Here is a 21,190-nt window from a genome sequence, read left to right on the forward strand (position 1 = left end):
AATCTTGATATTCTCACCTTCCGGCGTCCCTCGCAACCTTTCTGATGCTCGTGACGCTCGCGATGCTCCCATTCCCAGTAATGCATCGTGGCAATGACCCCAGATGACGTAGCGGTCTCGCGAGCATCGGGAAGGCTGTGGGTGATGCCGGAAGGTAAGAATAACACGTTTTTTTTTTATTTTTTTAAATTATTTTTATCATGGGTTGTGTTGTGGATGCTTTTCGCAGCGGAAAACCGCTGCGAAGATACATTCACAACAGGTGCACATAGCCTCGACGGGTCCGTCAAAAAAACGGACCCAGTGCACCCGTTTTTTACAATCTGCACAGGATCCGTCTTTTCAACATTTTGACGGATCCTGTGCAGATTGTAAAAACGGAAGTGTGAAAGAAGCCTGAGTCACAATCCGTCAAAATGTTGAAAAAACGGATCCTGTGCAGATTGTAAAAAAACAGGTGCGCTGGGTCCATTTTTTTGACGGATCCCTAGCGTTTTCCAAGCGATCTGTAGCATCGCTTGGAAAACTGATTGACAGGTTGGTCAAACTCGTCAAACATAGTGTTAAAAAAAAAAATCTTGATATTCTTACCTTCCAGCGTCCGCCGTAGCCTTCCCGATGCTCACGATGCTCCTGTTCCCAGTAATGCCTTGCGAAGACTGCAAGACTGCTACGTCATCATAGGTCATTCTCGCAATGCATTACTGGAAACAGGAAGGCTACGGGGGACGCCGGAAGGTAAGAATATCAAGATTTTTTATTATTTTTAACATATCTTTTTACTATTGATGCTGCATAGGCAGCATCAATAGTAAAAAGAGAGAGCGAGAGAGAATTTCCCTGACTGGAAATTCTTCCATGCATGCTCAGTTTCAAAAGACGGCATCTGTCGCTGGATTCCTGCTTTTGACACACAGCGTCGGATCCTGCGCCCATAGGCTTCCATTATAGCCAATGACGGACGGTACAGGATCCGTCGCTGTGCGATTTTCCAACGTGCACAAAAAACGTTTCTATGTGCGTTGTCTCCGCCCGACGGACAGCGATTTTACGACGGATCCAGTGCACGACGGATGAAACGGAAGGCCATCTGTCACTAATACAAGTCTATGAGAAAAAAAACGGATCCAGCAGAAACATTTGCTTGATCCATTTTTTTCACAAAAACGACGCATTGTGATGGAAAAAGAAAGACGGAAGTGTGACCTCAACCGACAGACATGATAAAGGAGCACAGCCGACAGTCATCATAAAAGAGCGCAGCTGACAGACATCATAAGTTACAGCACATAAGTAACATAAATTATTACAGAAATGAAATGTCTGGGGTCACTGGAGAACGTTTCTGTTGTAATTTATGCAGCTCTTGTAATGTAAATTATGATGATTGTGCCTAAACAGTTGAAACCCCTCACATATGACCTCAGTTTGGAAACTAGATCCCTCAGGGAACCTATCTAGATTTGTGCTGAGCACCTTGAACCTTCATATGCTTCACAGAAGTTTGTAACTTGAGCCGTGAAAATAAAAAATCACATTTTTCCACAGAAATGTTCCTTTAGCCCTAATTTTTTATGTTCACAAGAGTAACAGAAGAAATTGCACCATAGAGTTTGTGGTGCAATTTCTCCTGAACACGCTGATGCCCTATATGTGGAGGAAAACGACTGTTTGGGTGTACAAAAAGACTTGGAAGGTAAAGAGCGCTATTTGACGTTTTGAATGCAAAATTTTCTGGAATCAGTAGACGCCATGTCGAGTTTGGAGAGCCGTTGATGTTCCTAAAGAGTGGAAACTCCCCACAAAAGACCTCATTTTAGAAACTAGACCCCTCAAGGAACTTGACTTCATATAAGTTCATAACGTTGAGCTGTGAAAATAAAGCAAAAAAAAATAAGTTTTCCTCACAAAAATGTTCTTTTAGCCCCAATTTTTTTATTTTCACAAGGGTAACCCCAAAATGTGTTTGGAATTTCTCCTGAGTACACCAATACCCCATAAGTATGGAGTGACGTTTAGGAACGCAGATTATGATAGATGTTCTGCTGGTGTCATGTTGCGTTTGGAGAGCCCGTGATGTGCCTAAACAGTGGAAACCTCTCACAAATGGCAACGTTTTGGAAACTAGACCCCTCAGGGATTTTATCTAGATGTGTGGTGAGCTCCTTGAACCCTATGTGCTTCACCGCAGTTAATAATGCTGAGCCATAAAAATAAAAATTTTTTTAGCCTCAAATGTTTTATTTTCTCAGGTTAAGAGAGAAAATGGACCTCAAAATGTGTTGACCAATATCTCCTCTAAGTACAGCAATACCCCATATGTGGTCGAAAACTACTTTTGAGGCACAGTTAATAAGAAACAAGTACTGGACGCAGCAGTAGATATACATCCAACTAAAATAAATTAATGTATATACTTTCTTATGAAATAAGTGGTATACATCTGCTGAGTGGATGAATGGAGGACCATTCGGAAGATTAGTGGAACCCAAGAAAAGAAAAGCCGAACATGTGGTCAAAAAACAATATGGGACAAGAAAGTATATAAAGATAAAATACCTTTATTGACAAAGCGGTAAAGGGTGGCAAAAAATATAAATATAATAAAATGATATTGAAAGGCCAACTCCAGGGTAACAGATACATTTAATGTACTGCATAATGAATCAATTTAAATATATACCATAAAGTGCTATGTGCTACAATGTGCACACAAATATGTCCCTGTGTATATATATATAGATATGTGCAGCAACTAGTGCTGTGCCCCAAGAAAATATAGTAGCTCAGGAATGGATTAAAAAAAAGTTTATTTTTATAAATAATTGAAAGGAGCAAAATACTCAAAAAGTGCAAAAATAGATGATTATGAGGAAAAATCAGCCATAGATAGCGAAGTTAATATAATAATGTAGTAAATAAGGTTTAATAATAATAGGGCTGAAATCAATAGTGATAAGCATAGGTAGGGTGAGACCAAACTGTTGGTAAGTGTAGTTCAAAAAGGACCAGAATAGCAATGACGGTGTAAACAATTCCTGTAGAGCTAAGGCTCAATGAAGCTGGGGGCACAATGACATAATGGAGAGAAGATGAATGCTACCTGGATAGATGATGGCTCTGGTGCACGCACATCTCGACGTGCATTTTGGACTGTGTCCACCAAAGGGGGTGTCGTTCACATTGAACCTGGGGTTTAAAAAGCTGGGGACCAAGACGCCAATAGGTGAAGGCTGGAGGAGATCGACGACGCATGCGTGCCAGGAGGTCCTGGAAGCAGCCGTCATGTGACTGATGATTCTGGGTCATGTGATGGCGACTCAGCGTCCTGGAGGCATGGAGACACGGGGCGGAGGCAACCCATGGCGCAGGCAGATGCATGCATACAGCTCCGGTCAGCGCCTGTCAGCGTTTGATTCAGAATAATAGATACAGCCAAGAATGAAGGCACACCAGTAAGGTTATTATATGGCTCTTATGCCCATAGATAGACATTATGTGCTCGGGAAGCACAGTGCAAAGCTCAGAAAGGAAGAAGCGCCATATTGGAGTTCAGATTTTGCTGGACTGGTTTGAGAGTGCTGTCACATTGACAGAGCCCCCGAGGTGCCAGAACAGCAGAACCCCTCACAAGTAACCCATGTTACTGAGTGAAAATTGCAAACTGCCATTGTATTTCCCAGTACTTTGCAGTAACCAGTACGTTGTGGTGCCCAGCTCATGCTTCTGGATAAACGCACCTGTAAATTAGTCGGGCTCTCATCGCTACAGAAATGCCAAACGTGGATGCTAAATGTGGTTTAGGTACACTGTGGGGCTGAGATGGGAGGGGGGCATTTGGATTTGGGAGTGCAGAATTTGCTGAATTTCTTTTGGGGGACAAGTAGCCATAGCTCTTTCCTGAGCCTTTGCAACACCAGTACCATGGAAGCCCCCTATATTTCCGTTAACAGATGACAGAGCTGAGTGGGTCTTGTTTTTTTTGTGGATTGAGTTGAATCTTTTGTTGGGAACATTTTACATAACATTTATACGTCACTCTATGCTGAGCACTTACAGTTGAAACCAGAAGTTTTCATACACTATATAAAAATACATATATGCATGGTTTTTTTTCAATATCTGACATGAAATCAGAATAAACCTTTCCTGTTTTCGGTGAATTAGGATTACCATAATTATTAATATGTACCAAATGCCAGAATAATGAGAGAGAAAATGTTTTAAGGCATTTATATTATTTGCTGCAAAATCAAAAGCCTACATACATTTCATTAGTATTTGGTACCATCGCCCTTAAACTGAATGACTTGGGTCAAACGTTTGGGATATCCTTCCACAAGTGTCTCACAATAGTTGGTCAGAATTTTGGCCCATTTCTGACAACACTGGTGTAACTGATCCAGGTTTGTAGGTCGCCTTGCTCTCACCTGCGTTTTCATCTTTGACCATACATTTTCAATAGGATTGAGATCAGGGCTTTGTGATGGCCACTCCAAAACATTGACTTTGTTATCCTTAAGCCATTTTGTTACCATTTTTGCATTATGCTTCTGGTCATTGTCCATTTCCATTGAAGCTTTAACCCCTTTACCCCCAAGGGTGGTTTGCACGTTATGGACCGGGCCAATTTTTACAATTCTGACCACTGTCCATTTATGAGGTTATAACTCTGGAACGCTTCAATGGATCCCGGTGATTCTGACATTGTTTTCTCGTGACATATTGTACTTCATGATAGTGGTAAAATTTCTTTGATATTACCTGCATTTATTTGTGAAAAAAAACGAAATTTGGCAAAAATTTTGAAAATTTTGCAATTTTCCAACTTGAATTTTTATGCAATTAAATCACAGAGATATGTCACACAAAATACTTAATAAGTAACATTTCCCACATGTCTACTTTACATCAGCACAATTTTGGAACCAAAATTTTTTTTTGTTAGGGAGTTATAAGGGTTAAAAGTTGACCAGCAATTTCTCATTATTACAACACCATTTTTTTTAGGGACCACATCTCATTTGAAGTCATTTTGAGGGGTCTATATGATAGAAAATACCCAAGTGTGACACCATTCTAAAAACTGCACCCCTCAAGGTGCTCAAAACCACATTCAAGAAGTTTATTAACCCTGCAGGTGTTTCACAGGAATTTTTGGAATGTTTAAATAAAACTGAACATTTAACTTTTTTTCACAAAAAATTTAATTCAGCTCCAATCTGTTTTATTTTAGCAAGGGTAACAGGAGAAAATGGACCCCAAACATTGTTGTACAATTTGTCCTGAGTACGCAGATACACCATATGTGGGGGTAAACCACTGTTTGGGCGCATGGCAGAGCTCGGAAGGGAAGGAGCGCCGTTTGACTTTTCAATGCAAAATTGACAGGAATTGAGATGGGACGCCATGTTGCGTTTGGAGAGCCACTGATGTGCCTAAACATTGAAACCCCCCACAAGTGACACCATTTTGGAAAGTAGACCCCCTAAGGAACTTATCTAGATGTGTGGTGAGCACTTTGACCCACCAAGGGCTTCACAGAAGTTTATAATGCAGAGCCGTAAAAATAAAACAAAATTTTTTTCCCACAAAAATTATTTTTTAGCCCCCAGTTTTGTATTTTTCCGAGGGTAACAGGAGAAATTGGACCCCCAAAATTGTTGTCCAATTTGTCCTGAGAATTGGCTGGAATTGAGATCGGACGCCATGTCGCGTTTGGAGAGCCCTTGATGTGCCTAAACAGTGGAAACTCCCCAATTATAACTGAAACCCTAATGCAAACACACCCCTAACCCTAATCCCAACGGTAACCCTAACCACACCCCTAACCCTAATCCCAACCCTATTCCCAACCGTAAATGTAATCCAAACTCTAACCCTAAATTTAGCCCCAACGCTAACTTTAGCCCCAACCCTAACTGTAGCCTTAACCCTAGCCCCAACCCTAGCCCTAACCCTAATCCTGACCCTAGCCCCAACCCTAGCCCTAACCCTAGCCCTAACCCTAGCCCTAACCCTAGCCCTAATGGGAAAATGGAAATAAATATGTTTTTTTAATTTTTTAATTTTTCCCTAACTAAGGGGGTGATGAAGGGGGGTTTGATTTACTTTTATAGCGGGTTTTTTTAGCGGATTTTTATGATTGGCAGCCGTCACAGACTGAAAGACGCTTTTTATTGCAAAAAATATTTTTTGCATTACCACATTTTGAGAGCTATAATTTTTCCATATTTGAGACCACAGAGTCATGTGAGGTCTTGTTTTTTGCGGGATGAGTTGACGTTTTTATTGGTAACATTTTCGGGCACGTGACATTTTTTGATCGCTTTTTATTCCGATTTTTGTGAGGCAGAATGACCAAAAACCAGCTATTCATGAATTTCTTTTGGGGGAGGCGTTTATACCGTTCCGCGTTTGGTAAAATTGATAAAGCAGTTTTATTCTTCGGGTCAGTACGATTACAGCGATATCTCATTTATATCATTTTTTTATGTTTTGGCGCTTTTATACGATAAAAACTATTTTATAGAAAAAATAATTATTTTGGCATCGCTTTATTCTGAGGACTATAACTTTTTTATTTTTTTGCTGATGATGCTGTATGGCAGCTCTGTTTTTGCGGGACAAAATGACGCTTTCAGCGGTACCATGGTTATTTATATCTGTCTTTTTGATCACGTTTTATTCCACTTTTTATTCGGCGGTATGATAATAAAGCGTTTTTTGCCTCGTTTTTTTTTTTTTTCTTACAGTGTTTACTGAAGGGGTTAACTAGTGGGACAGTTTTATAGGTTGGGTCGTTTCGGACGCGGCGATACTAAATATGTGTACTTTTATTGTTTGTTTTTTTTTATTTAGATAAAGATGTATTTATGGGAATAATATTTTTTTTTTCTTTATTTAGGAATTTTTTTTTTATTTTTTTTTTTACACATGTGGAAATTTTTTTTAAAACTTTTTTACTTTGTCCCAGGGGGGGACATCACAGATCGGTGATCTGACAGTTTGCATAGCACTCTGTCAGATCACCGATCTGACTTAGAGCACTGCAGGCTTACCAGCGCCTGCTCTGAGCAGGCACTCGGTAAGCCACCTCCCTCCCTGCAGGACCCGGATGCCGCGGCCATCTTGGATCCGGGACCTGCAGCGAGGAAGGAGGTAGGAGACCCTCGGAGCAACGCGATCACATCGCGTTGCTGCGGGGGTCTCAGGGAAGCACGCAGGGAGCCCCCTCCCTGCGCGATGCTTCCCTATACCGCCGGCACACCGCGATCATGTTTGATCGCGGTGTGCCGGGGGTTATTGTGCCGGGGGCGGTCCGTGACCGCTCCTGGCACATAGCGCCGGATGTCAGCTGCGATAGGCCTCCATAGTACACGCCTGCGTAAGGCAAGATTGCCTTGTGCAGGCATGTACTACGGAGGAGAGAGAATGAACTTCAATCCAATATTGCAGCCAGCATGCAGCCAGATGCAGCCAGCGGGTAAGGAAAGGGTGAATCAAACACCCAAAAACCCCGCCCCTATGGCTGAAAATTGTTCCCTCCAAATTCAGGTGACAGAGTCCCTTTAACTTCCTGGCTGATGTCTTCAGATAACAACAAAATCAGAGCAAGATGCATTGCTATAACATTTAAATATGGTCCCTTGCCTGAATAGATGGGACTTGGGTAATACCCCTATGGACACTCCTATTCAATCTACATAACAAAAACATGATAGTACTAGCACCTTATAATGTAATATGATAACTTATGCTGTACCCACCTCATTATATCCTGGACCCACAGTTTTCTGTTGTTACTAATTCCCTTCTTTGTAGAAACAGTTTTTGTCATAATATCATCCTGTCGATTTTGTGCCTTTTTGCAATTTAATAAAGTTAAATACTTTTTAAGTACTTCTCTTTTTGGATTATTTACTCCAGGTGTTTTTGTTATGCTGATGTCTTCAGATGTTGCTTCAGTATTGCCAAATAATCTTCTTTTCTCATGATGCCATCTATTTTGTGAAGTGCACCAGTCTCTCCTGCAGCAAAACAACCCCACCACATGATGCTTCAACCCCCGTATTTCAAAGTTGAGATGGTGTTCTTAGCTTTTCAAGCTTCTTCCTTTTTCCTCCAAACATAACGCTGCCGGGGGTTCCATTTGAATCATGTATTTCAGAGATTTACAAGGAAACCTTGGTGTAAGAGCTCAGTGTATGTTGCAGGGTAAATGTGAGCCGAGCCTTACTGCGATGTTTGAGAGGCAGATTGAACAAATTAACAGCAGGTTTTATTTATTTTTTATGCCATTCCTAGGGCGTTATAAGTGATTAGACGACTTTATTCTTCGGGTCGGTGCAATTACAGCGATACCAGAATTATATTGTTTTTTATGTTTGGCTGCTGTCACACACTAAAATGCTTTTTATTGTAAAAACAAGTTTTTGCATCCCCATATTTTGATAGCTATAATTTTTCCATATTTCAGCTGACAAAGTCATGTGACTTGCCATGTGGGCTTGTTTTTTGTGGGGCGAGTTGATGTTTTTACTGATATTTTCGGGCACATGATATTTTTTGATCGCTCTCTATTCTGATTTTTGGGAGGCAGAATGAATAAAAAATGGCAATTCAGGAATTTTTTTTGGGGTGGAGGGGAGAGGGTTAATGCCATTCCGCGTGTGGTAGAATTTTGGCACTTTTACACGCTCCAGCCTGGCCCAAATAGGTTCTGGGTATAAGCACAAACATCAAAGTGGCAAATAGACAATTCTCCTAGATTTGAATACGTAACTGGTGTTTCTAAGGGGTTAAATTACTTTGTGCCACTGATCTCACAGCCCCATTACACAGATATTGATGCCCCACATTAAATTCAGGTCACTTCAGCCTGGCCTAAATTGGTTGTGGGCAACAGAACTGGCATCAAAAGGGGCCAATTTTTACATATTTGAATAAGTAATGTGTTTTTAAGGGGTTAAATTACTTTATGCCACTGATCTCACAGCCCTATTACACAGATAGTCATACCCCGCATCAAATTCAGGTCACCCCATCTTGGCCCAAATTAGTTATAGGTATCAGAACTGGCATCAAAGTAGGCAAGTAGCCAATTCTCCCAGATTTGAATATGTAACTGGTGTTTTACGGGGTTAAATGACTTTAGGTCACTGACATCACACAAGCATTATATAGATAGTGATGCCACATGCCAAATTCAGGTCACTCCAGCCTGGCCAAAATTGATTCTAGGCATCAGAATTGGCATCAAAGTGGGCAATTAGCAATTTTTGCCAGATTTGAATGGTGTTTTTAAGGGGTTGAATGACTTTGGGTCACTGATTTCACACGAACAGTACATAGATAGTAATCCAGAGGATAAACAGTCACACTCAGAGTCTCATATAATTTGCAAAAAAAGGATTTATTTCAATCACCAAATAAAGAAAATTGCTTCACCGCAGTAGAGAAATGCAAATTATTCGATAAGGTAACGTTTCGACCACGTCCCTGGTCTTTATCAAACCTTATTGGAGAAGAAAAGAATAGATAAATAAATATAATAGAGATATATACAAAAAGAAAATATATACAGGAAAATAAGACAAAATTATATAATGGTGCTGTACAATTATATATACATAATATACATGATAAATCAGAGAGGATCCCATACAAATAAATCCTTAGACTCAAAGAAATAATCTGGTATTATACAAAGAATTCATGACACAGTATAAATAATGAGATGGAGACTATTCTGAATCATACATGGGTCCAGTGTCCAAAAAGGTACTGATATAGGGTGTTGGAACACTATTGCGCATGTAAAAGAGCTGACACATGAAGAGCAGTACATAGATAGTGACACCCCAGGTCACTCCAGCCTTGCCCAAATGGGGTCTGGGCATTAGCACTAGCACCAAAATGGGTAAATATCAAATTTTCACTTATTTGAAAAAGTTACTGTTGTGTCTAAGGGGTTAAATGACTTTAGGCCACAGTTCTTACTCCACCATTACACAGATAGTGATGCTGCGCATCAAATTCAGGTCACTCTAGCCTGAACCAAATGGGTTCTGGGAATCAGAACTGGCATCAAAGTTTGTAAGTATCCAATTTTTACATATTTGAATTAGTAGCTAGTGTTTTTAAGGGGTAAAATGACTTTAAGCCACCGATATCACACACCCATTACACGAATATTGATGACTAGATGGCAGCCCGATTCTAAAGAATCGGGAGTCTAGAATCCATATATACTTTATTTATTCAAATGTAAGAATAATTTGGTGGGCGGGGACCCTCGGCCTCCGATTTGGTTGGCGGGGCCCCACGGCCTCCGATTTGGTGGGCGGGGTCCCTCTGCCTCCGCTTTGGTGGGCGGGGCCGCTCGGCCTTCGATTTGGTGGGCGGGGCTCCTCGGCCTCCGATTTGGTTGGTGGGGCCCCTCGGCCTCCGATTTGGTAGGCGGGGCCCCTTATTCTCCGATTTGGTGGGCGGGGACCCTCGGCCTCCGATTTGGTGGGCGGGGCCCCTCGGCCTCCGATTTGGTGGGCGGGGCCCCTCGGCCTCCGATTTGGTTGGCGGGGCCCCTCGGCCTCCGATTTGGTGGGCAGGGACCCTCGGCCTCCGATTTGGTGGGCGGGGCCCCTCGGCCTCCGATTTGGTGGGCGGGGACCCTCAGCCTCCGATTTGGTGGGCGGGGACCCTCGGCCTCCGATTTGGTGGGCGGGGACCCTCGGCCTCCGATTTGGTGGGCGGGGCCCCTCGGCCTCCGATGTGGTGAGCGGGGACCCTTGGCCTCCGCTTTGGTGGGCGGGGCCGGGCCCCTCGGCCTCCGCTTTGGTGGGCGGGGCCGCTCAGCCTTCGATTTGGTGGGCGGGGCTCCTCGGCCTCCGATTTGGTGGGCGAGGCTCCTCGGCCTCAGATATGGTTGGCGGGGCCCCTCGGCCTCCGATTTGGTTGGCGGGGCCCCTCGGCCTCCGATTTGGTGGGCGGGGACTCTCGGCCTCCGATTTGGTGGGCGGGGACCCTCGGCCTCTGATTTGGTGGGCGGGGACCCTCGGCCTCCGATTTCGTGGGCGGGGACCCTCAGCCTCCGATTTGGTGGTCGGGGACCCTCGGCCTCAGCTTTGGTGGGCGGGGCCCCTCGGCCTCCGATTTGGTGGGCGGGGTCCCTCGGCCTCCGATTTGGTGGGCGGGGACCCTCGGCCTCCGCTTTGGTGGGCGGGGCCCCTCGGCCTTCGATTTGGTGGGCGGGGCCCCTCGGCCTTCGATTTGGTGGGCGGGGCCCCTCGGCCTCCGATTTGGTTGGTGTGGACCCTCGGCCTCAGATTTGGTGGGCGGGGACCCTCGGCCTCCGATTTGGTGGGCGGGGACCCTCGGCCTCCGATTTGGTGGGCGGGGACCCTCGGCCTCCGATTTGGTGGGCGGGGCCCATCGGCCTCCGATGTGGTGGGCGGGGCCCCTCGGCCTCCGATTTGGTGGGCGGGGACCCCCGGCCTCCGATTTGGTGGGCAGGGGCCCCTCGGCCTCCGATTTGGTGGGCGGGGCCCCTCGGCCTCCGATTTGGTGGGCGGGGACCCTCGGCCTCCGATTTGGTAGGCGGGGCCCCTCGGCCTCCGATTTGGTAGGCGGGGCCCCTCGGCCTCCGATTTGGTGGGCGAGGACCCTCGGCCTCCAATTTGGTGGCGGGGATCCTCGGCCTCCGATTTGGTGGGCGGGGACCCTCGGCCTCCGATTTGGTGGGCGGGGCCCCTCAGCCTCCGATTTGGTGGGCGGGGCCCCTCGGCCTCCGATGTGGTGGTCGGGGCCCCTCGGCCTCCGCTTTGGTGGGCGGGGCCGGGCCCCTCGGCCTCCGTTTTGGTGGGCGGGGCCGCTCGGCCTTCGATTTGTTGGGCGGGGCTCCTCGGCCTCCGATTTGGTTGGCGGGGCCCCTCGGCCTCCGATTTGGTTGGCGAGGCCCCTTATCCTCCGATTTGGTGGGCGGGGACTCTCGGCCTCCGATTTGGTGGGCGGGGACCCTCGGCCTCTGATTTGGTGGGCGGGGCCCCTCAGCCTCCGATTTGGTTGGTGGGGCCCCTCGGCCTCCGATTTGGTGGGCGGGGCCCCTCGGCCTCTGATTTGGTTGGTGGGGCCCCTCGGCCTCCGATTTGGTGGGCGGGGACCCTCGGCCTCCGATTTGGTGGGCGGGGACCCTCGGCCTCCGATTTAGTGGGCGGGGCCCCTCGGCCACCGATGTGGTGGGCGGGGCCCTTCGGCCTCCGCTTTGGTGGGCGGGGCCAGGCCCCTCGGCCTCCGCTTTGGTGGGCGGGGCCGCTCGGCCTTCGATTTGGTGGGTGGTGCTCCTCGGCCTCCGATTTGGTTGGCGAAGCCCCTCGGCCTCCGATTTGGTGGGCGGGGACCCTCGGACTCCGATTTGGTGGGCGGGGCCCTCGGCCTCCGCTTTGGTGGGCGGGGCCCCTCTGCCTCCGATTTGGTGGGCGGGGACCCTCGGCCTCCGCTTTGGTTGGCGGGGCCCCACGGCCTCCGATTTGGTGGGCGGGGTCCCTCTGCCTCCGCTTTGGTGGGCGGGGCCGCTCGGCCTTCGATTTGGTGGGCGGGGCTCCTCGGCCCCTGATTTGGTTGGTGGGGCCCCTCGGCCTCCGATTTGGTGGGCGGGGCCCCTTATCCTCCGATTTGGTGGGCGGGGACCCTCGGCCTCCGATTTGGTGGGCGGGGCCCCTCGGCCTCCGATTTGGTGGGCGGGGCCCCTCGGCCTCCGATTTGGTGGGCGGGGCCCCTCGGCCTCCGATTTGGTGGGCAGGGACCCTCGGCCTCCGATTTGGTGGGCGGGGCCCCTCGGCCTCCGATTTGGTTCGTGCGGCCCCTCGGCCTCCAATTTGGTGGGCGGGGACCCTCGGCCTCCGATTTGGTGGGTGGGGACCCTCGGCCTCCAATTTGGTGGGCGGGGACCCTCGGCCTCCGATTTGGTGGGCGGGGACCCTCGGCCTCCGATTTGGTGGGTGGGGACCCTCGGCCTCCGATTTGGTGGGCGGGGCCCCTCAGCCTCCGATGTGGTGGGCGGGGCCCCTCGGCCTCCGCTTTGGTGGGCGGGACCGGGCCCCTCGGCCTCCGCTTTGGTGGGCGGGGCCGCTCGGCCTTCGATTTGGTGGGCTGGGCTCCTCAGCCTCTGATTTGGTTGGCGGGGCCCCTCAGCCTCCGATTTGGTTGGCGGGGCCCCTCGGCCTCCGATTTGGTGGGCGGGGACTCTCGGCCTCCAATTTGGTGGGCGGGGACCCTCGGCCTCCGATTTGGTGGGCGGGGACCCTCGGCCTCCGATTTGGTGGGCGGGGACCCTCGGCCTCCGATTTGGTGGTCGGGGACCCTCGGCCTCCGCTTTGGTGGGCGGGGCCCCTCGGCCTCCGATTTGGTGGGCGGGGTCCCTCTGCCTCTGATTTGGTGTGCGGGGACCCTCGGCCTCCGCTTTGGTGGGCGGGGCCCCTCGGCCTTCGATTTGGTGGGCGGGGCCCCTCGGCCTCCGATTTGGTTGGTGTGGACCCTCGGCCTCCGATTTGGTGGGCGGGGACCCTCGGCCTCCGATTTGGTGGGCGGGGACCCTCGGCCTCCGATTTGGTGGGCGGGGACCCTTGGCCTCCGATTTGGTGGGCGGGGCCCATCGGCCTCCGATGTGGTGGGCGGGGCCCCTCGGCCTCCGATTTGTGGGCGGGGACCCCCGGCCTCCGATTTGGTGGGCGGGGCCCCTCGGCCTCCGATTTGGTGGGCGGGGACCCTCGGCCTCCGATTTGGTGGGCGGGGACCCTCGGCCTCCGATTTGGTAGGCGGGGCCCCTCGGCCTCCGATTTGGTGGGCGGGGACCCTCAGCCTCCAATTTGGTGGGCGGGGACCCTCGGCCTCCGATTTGGTGGGCGGGGACCCTCGGCCTCCGATTTGGTGGGCGGGGCCCCTCAGCCTCCGATTTGGTGGGCGGGGCCCCTCGGCCTCCGATGTGGTGGTCAGGGCCCCTCGGCCTCCGCTTTGGTGGGCGGGGACCCTCGGCCTCCGATTTGGTTGGCGGGGCCCCTCGGCCTCCGATTTGGTTGGCGGGGCCCCTTATCCTCCGATTTGGTGGGCGGGGACTCTCGGCCTCCGATTTGGTGGGCGGGGCCCCTCGGCCTCCGATGTGGTGGGCGGGGCCCCTCGGCCTCCGCTTTGGTGGGCGGGGCCGGGCCCCTCGGCCTCCGCTTTGGTGGGCGGGGCCGCTCGGCCTTCGATTTGGTGGGCTGGGCTCCTCGGCCTCCGATTTGGTTGGCGGGGCCCCTCGGCCTCCGATTTGGTTGGCGGGGCCCCTCGGCCTCCGATTTGGTGGGCGGGGACTCTCGGCCTCCGATTTGGTGGGCGGGGACCCTCGGCCTCCAATTTGGTGGGCGGGGACCCTCGGCCTCCGATTTGGTGGGCAGGGACCCTCGGCCTCCGATTTGGTGGTCGGGGACCCTCGGCCTCCGCTTTGGTGGGCGGGGCCCCTCGGCCTCCGATTTGGTGGGCGGGGTCCCTCTGCCTCTGATTTGGTGTGCGGGGACCCTCGGCCTCCGCTTTGGTGGGCGGGGCCCCTCGGCCTTCGATTTGGTGGGCGGGGCCCCTCGGCCTCCGATTTGGTTGGTGTGGACCCTCGGCCTCCGATTTGGTGGGCGGGGACCCTCGGCCTCCGATTTGGTGGGCGGGGACCCTTGGCCTCCGATTTGGTGGGCGGGGCCCATCGGCCTCCGATGTGGTGGGCGGGGCCCCTCGGCCTCCGATTTGTGGGCGGGGACCCCCGGCCTCCGATTTGTGGGCGGGGCCCCTCGGCCTCCGATTTGGTGGGCGGGGACCCTCGGCCTCCGATTTGGTGGGCAGGGACCCTCGGCCTCCGATTTGGTAGGCGGGGCCCCTCGGCCTCCGATTTGATGGGCGGGGACCCTCGGCCTCCAATTTGGTGGGCTGGGACCCTCGGCCTCCGATTTGGTGGGCGGGGACCCTCGGCCTCCGATTTGGTGGGCGGGGACCCTCGGCCTCCGATGTGGTGGTCGGGGCCCCTTGGCCTCCGCTTTGGTGGGCGGGGCCGGGCCCCTCGGCCTCCGCTTTGGTGGGCGGGGCCGCTCGGCCTTCGATTTGGTTGGCGGGGCTCCTCGGCCTCCGATTTGGTTGGCGGGGCCCCTTATCCTCCGATTTGGTGGGCGGGGACTCTCGGCCTCCGATTTGGTGGGCGGGGCCCCTCGGCCTCCGATTTGGTGGGCGGGGCCCCTCGGCCTCCGATTTGGTTGGCGGGGCCCCTCGGCCTCCGATTTGGTGGGCGGGGACCCTCGGCCTCCGATTTGGTGGGCGGGGACCCTCGGCCTCCGATTTGGTGGGCGGGGCCCCTCGGCCTCCGATGTGGTGGTTGGGGCCCCTCGGCCTCCGCTTTGGTGGGCGGGGCCGGGCCCCTCGGCCTCCGCTTTGGTGGGCGGGGCCGCTCGGCCTTCGATTTGGTGGGCGGGCTCCTCAGCCTCCGATTTGGTTGGCGGGGCCCCTCGGCCTCCGATTTGGTTGGCGGGGCCCCTCGGCCTCCGATTTGGTGTGTGCTCTGCCTGGGGCCACTGTGCTCTGCCTGGGGCCCCATATGCTGCCTGGGGCCCCTGTGCTCTGCCTGGGGCCCCATATGCTGCCTGGGGCACCTGTGCTCTGCCTGGGGCCCCATATGCTGCCTGGGGCCCCTGTGCTCTGCCTGGGGCCCCTGTGCTCTGCCTGGGGCCCCATGTTCTGCCTGGGGCCCCTGTGCTCTGCCTGGGGCCACTGTGCTCTGCCTGGGGCCCCATGTTCTGCCTGGGGCCACTGTGCTCTGCCTGGGGCCCTATAAGCTGCCTGGGGCCCCTGTGCTCTGCCTGGGACCACTGTGCTCTGCCTGGGGCCCCATATGCTGCCTGGGGCCCCTGTGCTCTGCCTGGGGCCACTGTGCTCTGCCTGGGGCCCCATATGCTGCCTGGGGCCACTGTGCTCTGCCTGGGGCCCCATATGCTGCCTGGGGCCCCTGTGCTCTGCCTGGGGCCCCATATGCTGCCTGGGGCCCCTGTGCTCTGCCTGGGGCCCCTGTGCTCTGCCTGGGGCCCCATGTTCTGCCTGGGGCCTTTGTGCTCTGCCTGGGGCCACTGTGCTCTGCCTGGGGCCCCATATGCTGCCTGGGGCCCCTGTGCTCTGCCTGGGGCCCCATATGCTGCCTGGGGCCCCTGTGCTCTGCCTGGGGCCCCTGTGCTCTGCCTGGGGCCCCATGTTCTGCCTGGGGCCCCTGTGCTCTGCCTGGGGCCACTGTGCTCTGCCTGGGGCCCCATATGCTGCCTGGGGCCCCTGTGCTCTGCCTGGGGCCCCATATGCTGCCTGGGGCCCCTGTGCTCTGCCAGGGGCCACTGTGCTCTGCCTGGGGCCCCATAGGCTGCCTGGGGCCCCTGTGCTCTGCCTGGGACCACTGTGCTCTGCCTGGGGCCCCATATGCTGCCTGGGGCCCCTGTGCTCTGCCTGGGGCCACTGTGCTCTGCCTGGGGCCCCATATGCTGCCTGGGGCCCCTGTGCTCTGCCTGGGTGTAGGACACTGGTGATGTCACTTATCTCCGGACATTAGCTCCGGACATTAGCTCCGGACATTAGCTCCGGACATTATCTCCGGACATTAGCTCCGGACAAAGCCACGGAAGTTGGCACAAATTGCAGGAAGTAGTATTCTAGGCAATTATATATTAGATATGCATCAAATTCACATCAGTCCAGCCTGGCCCAAATGGGTTCTGGGCATCAGAACTGTCATCAAAGTGGGCAAATAGCCAATTTTTACGGATTGGAATAAGTATTTGAAAGGGTTAAATGACTTTGGGGCACTGATCTCCTACCATCATTACATAGACAGTGATTTATCACATCTAATTCAGGTCTCTCCAGCTTGGCCCAAATCTGAGAAAGTCTGACAGGGTTTGATCAGAGCGACATTAGCATAAATGGCCTGATTCTCTCGCATGAGAGAATTGATCGGGGTGGGAGTGAGACCTTTCACTGACAAGTATAATGCATTGTAGTACTTGTGCATTGCATTGGATTATTCCAGTCATCAGAGAAATAAAATTTAAAGTTCCATACAGGGACTAAATAAATAAATAAAGGTAAAAACAAATTGTAAAAAATATTTCCAAAAAATATCACAAAATAAATAAAAAAATTAGAATAAAAAGGTAACATGCAGTTGCTTCTCACAAAATTAGAATATCATCAACAAGTTAATTTATTTCAGTTCTTCAATACAAAAAGTAAAACTCATATAATATACTGAGTCATTACAAACAGAGTGATATATTTCAGTTGTTTATTTCTGTTAATGTTGATGATTATGGCTGACAGGCAATGAAAACCCAAAAGTCATTATCTCAGTAAATTAGAATACTTTACAACACCAGCTTGAAAAATGATTTTAAAATCCAAAATGTTGTCCTACTGAAATGTATGTTCAGCAAATGCACTCAATACTTGGTCGGGGCTCCTTTCGCATCAATTACTGCATCAATGCAGGGTGGCATGGAGGCAATCAGCCTGTGGCATTGCTGAGGTGTCATGGAAGCTCAGGTTGCTTTGATAGCAGCCTTCAGCTCGTCTGCATTGTTTGGTCTGGTGTCTCTCATCTTCCTCTTGACAATACTCTACAGATTCTCTAAGGGTTAAGGTCAGGTGAGTTTGTTGGCCAATCAAGCACAGTGATACTGTTGTTTTTAAACCAGGTATTGGTACTTTTGGCAGTGTGGACAGGTGCCAAGTCCTGCTGGAGAATGAAATGTCCATCTCCAAAAAGCTTGTCGGAAGAGGGAAGTATGAAGTGCTCTAAAATTTCCTGGTAGACGGCTGTGCTGACTTTGGTCTTGATAAAACACAGTGGACCTACACCAGCAGATGACATGGCTCCCCAAACCATCACTGATTGTGAAACTTTACACTAGACCTCAAGCAGCTTGGATTGTGGCCTCTCCACTCTTCCTCCAGACTCTGCGACCTCAATTTCCAAATTAAATGCAAAATTTACTTTCATCTGAAAACAACACTTGGACCACAGAGCAACAGTTCAGTTCTTTTTCTCCTTGGCCCAGGTAAGATGCTTCTGGCATTGTCTATTGGTCATGAGTGGCTTGACACAAGGAATGTGACACTTGTAGCCCATGTCCTGGATACGTCTGTGTGGTGGCTCTTGAAGCTATGACTCCAGCAGAAGTACACTCCTTGTGAATCCCTCTCAAATTTTTGAATGGCCTTTCCTTATCAATCCTTTCAAGGCTGCAGTTATCCTTGTTGCTTGTGCACCTTTTTCTACCACACTTTTTCCTTCCACTAAGCTTTCCATTAATATGCTTGGATACAGCACTCTGTGAACAGACAGTTTCTTTAACAGTGACCTTTTGTGGCTTACCCTCCTTGTGGAGTGTGTCAGCGACTTCCTTCTGGACATCTGTCAAGTCAGCATCTTCCTCATGATTGTGGACCCTACTAAAACAGACTAAGGGACCTTTTTAAACACTTATGAAGCCTTTACAGGTGTTTTCTGTTAATTATTCTAATTTACTGTGATAATGACTTTTGTGTTTTCATTGTCTTTAAATCATCAACATTTAGAGAAATAAACATTTGAAATAGATCACTCTGTTGACAAGCCACAAAGCTTCTGGGGGAATGTCTTATGGACAGATGAGACAAAAATTGAATTTTTTTGTAAGGCACATCAGCTCTATGTGCACAGATGGAAAAATGAAACATATCAAGAAAAGAAGACTGCTACTACTGTAAAATATGGAGGAGGCTCTGTTATGTTTTGGGGCTGCTTTGCTGCCTCTGGCATAGGGAGGGTGTCTATAATCTGTGCAGGGTACAATCAAATCTCAAGACTATCAAGGGATTCTAGAGAGAAATGTGCTGCCCAGTGTCAGAAACCTTGGTCTCAGTCACAGGTCATGGGTCTTGCAACAGGATAATGACTCAAAACACACAGCTAAAAACACTCAAGGTTGGCTAAGAGGAAAACATTGGAGTATTCTGATGTGGCCTTCTATGAACCCTGACCTAAATCCTATTGAGCATCTTTGGAAAGAGCTGAAGCATGCCATCTGGAAAAGGCAACCTTCAATCACGAGACAACTGGAGCAGTTTGCTCTTGAGGAGTGGAACAAAATACCTGTCGAGAGGTGCAGAAGTCTCATTGACAGTTACAGGAATCGTTTGATTGCAGTGATCGCCTCAAAAGGCTGTGCAACAAAATATTAAGTTAAGGGTACCATCATTTTTGTTCTGGCCTATTTCATGAGTTTTATTTTTTTAGAAAATTCTGTGGAAGCATGGTTGAAAAGCAATGTCTGGCTTTCATTTGTTCATTTTCACAGATTTATTTATTAGTACTTTTGTCTGAGTTATTTCTGTGACCATTGTGGGTTTTTCTGTCATTAAATGAGTGGTACCAACAATTTTGACCACGTGTGTATATCTGAGAGCACTGAGACATAAGATATAATGACTGATGGATGAAATGTCATCACTTTATTTGAAGACACTGTGGTTGACACACTAATCCGTGGAGCGGTATGATTGTCATTATCTTTGAGAGCACTATGTCTCTTTTTTTTTTTTTTTTGAGACTGCAATATATTTGGTCTCTAATAACAGTTTGTGATACACCAAATGCTGTGTTAACCAGCAGATATCAAGAAGAGGGTTAACCAAGTTTGCAAAGATAACAGCAATAGATCAGAGAGTGGCAAACTCCAATCAGCATGTGAGCACATTCCTGTCTGAATTCTCAGGCACAACGCCAGTGTGTAAGTAGCCTAAGACCCAACGTGGAACATAACAATGGGTGGTGGCCAAAGGGGAAGCGAGCAGAGCTTTAGGCCTGCGTCACACTCAGCGTAAGACAATACGGTCCGTTTTTTACTCATTGAGACACATATATATATATTCTGTATTTATATTTAATTCAGCGCGATATATGTTAAAAGCCGGTAATTCAATTGCCGGCTTTTCATTTCTCCTTCACAAACCCGACAGGATATGAGACATGGTTTACATACAGTAAACCATCTCATAATCCCCCTTTTTTTGCATATTCCACACTACTAATGTTAGTAGTGTGTATGTGCAAAATTTGGGCGCTGTAGCTGCTAAAATAAAGGGTTAAATGGCGGAAAAAATTGGCGTGGGCTGCCGCACAATTTTCTCCGCCAGAGTGGTAAAGCCAGTGACTGAGGGCAGATATTAATAGCCTAGAGAGGGTCCATGGTTATTGGCCCCCCAGTGGCTACAAACATCTGCCCCCAGCCACCCCAGAAAAGGCACATCTGGACGATGCGCCTATTCTGGCACTTGGCCACTCTCTTCCCACTCCCGTGTAGCGGTGGGATATGGGGTAATGAAAGGTTAATGCCACCTTGCTATTGTAAGGTGACATTAAGCCAGATTAATAATGGAGAGGTGTCAATTATGACACCTATCCATTATTAATCCAATTGTCTGAAAGGGTTAAAAAACACACACACGTTATTAAAAAGTATTTTAATGAAATAAACAAACAGGTTGTTTTAGTATTTTATTGCTCTCTCAATCCATCCGGAACACCCTCGCTTGGCAACATAATAAACCCACAATATACATACCCTCTGATGAACTCTCAGGTCCCACGAGGTAATCCATCTGAAGGGGTTAATTATTTTACAGGCAGGAGCTGCGCTAAAGCACTCGCTCATGTCTATAATCCCCGGGTGATGAAAGGAAAGCTGAGTGATCTTCACTTACATTGAGTCGCGTTGAGGCGCCCTCTGGTGGATGAACTCATATGAACTCGAGCGTGGGAACTTTTCCAAGGCTCCAGTTCATGAGAACATCCACCAGAGGGCGCCTCACCGCAACTCAATGTAAGTGAAGATCACTCAGCTTTCATTCATTCCCCGGGGGTTACAGGCACGAGCGAGTGCTTTAGCGCAGCTCCTGCCTGTAAAATAATTAACTCCTTCAGATGGATTACCTCGTGGGACCTGAGAGTTCATCAGAGGGTATGTATGTTGTGGGTTTATTATGTTGCCAAGCGAGGGTGTTCCGGATGGATTGAGAGAGCAATAAAATACTAAAACAACCTGTTTGTTTATCTCATTAAAATACTTTTTAATAACGTGTGTGTGTGTTTTTTAACCCTTTC

The sequence above is a fragment of the Ranitomeya variabilis genome, chromosome 4 (assembly GCF_051348905.1).
Source record: "Ranitomeya variabilis isolate aRanVar5 chromosome 4, aRanVar5.hap1, whole genome shotgun sequence".
In the NCBI taxonomy this organism is placed as follows: domain Eukaryota; kingdom Metazoa; phylum Chordata; class Amphibia; order Anura; family Dendrobatidae; genus Ranitomeya; species Ranitomeya variabilis.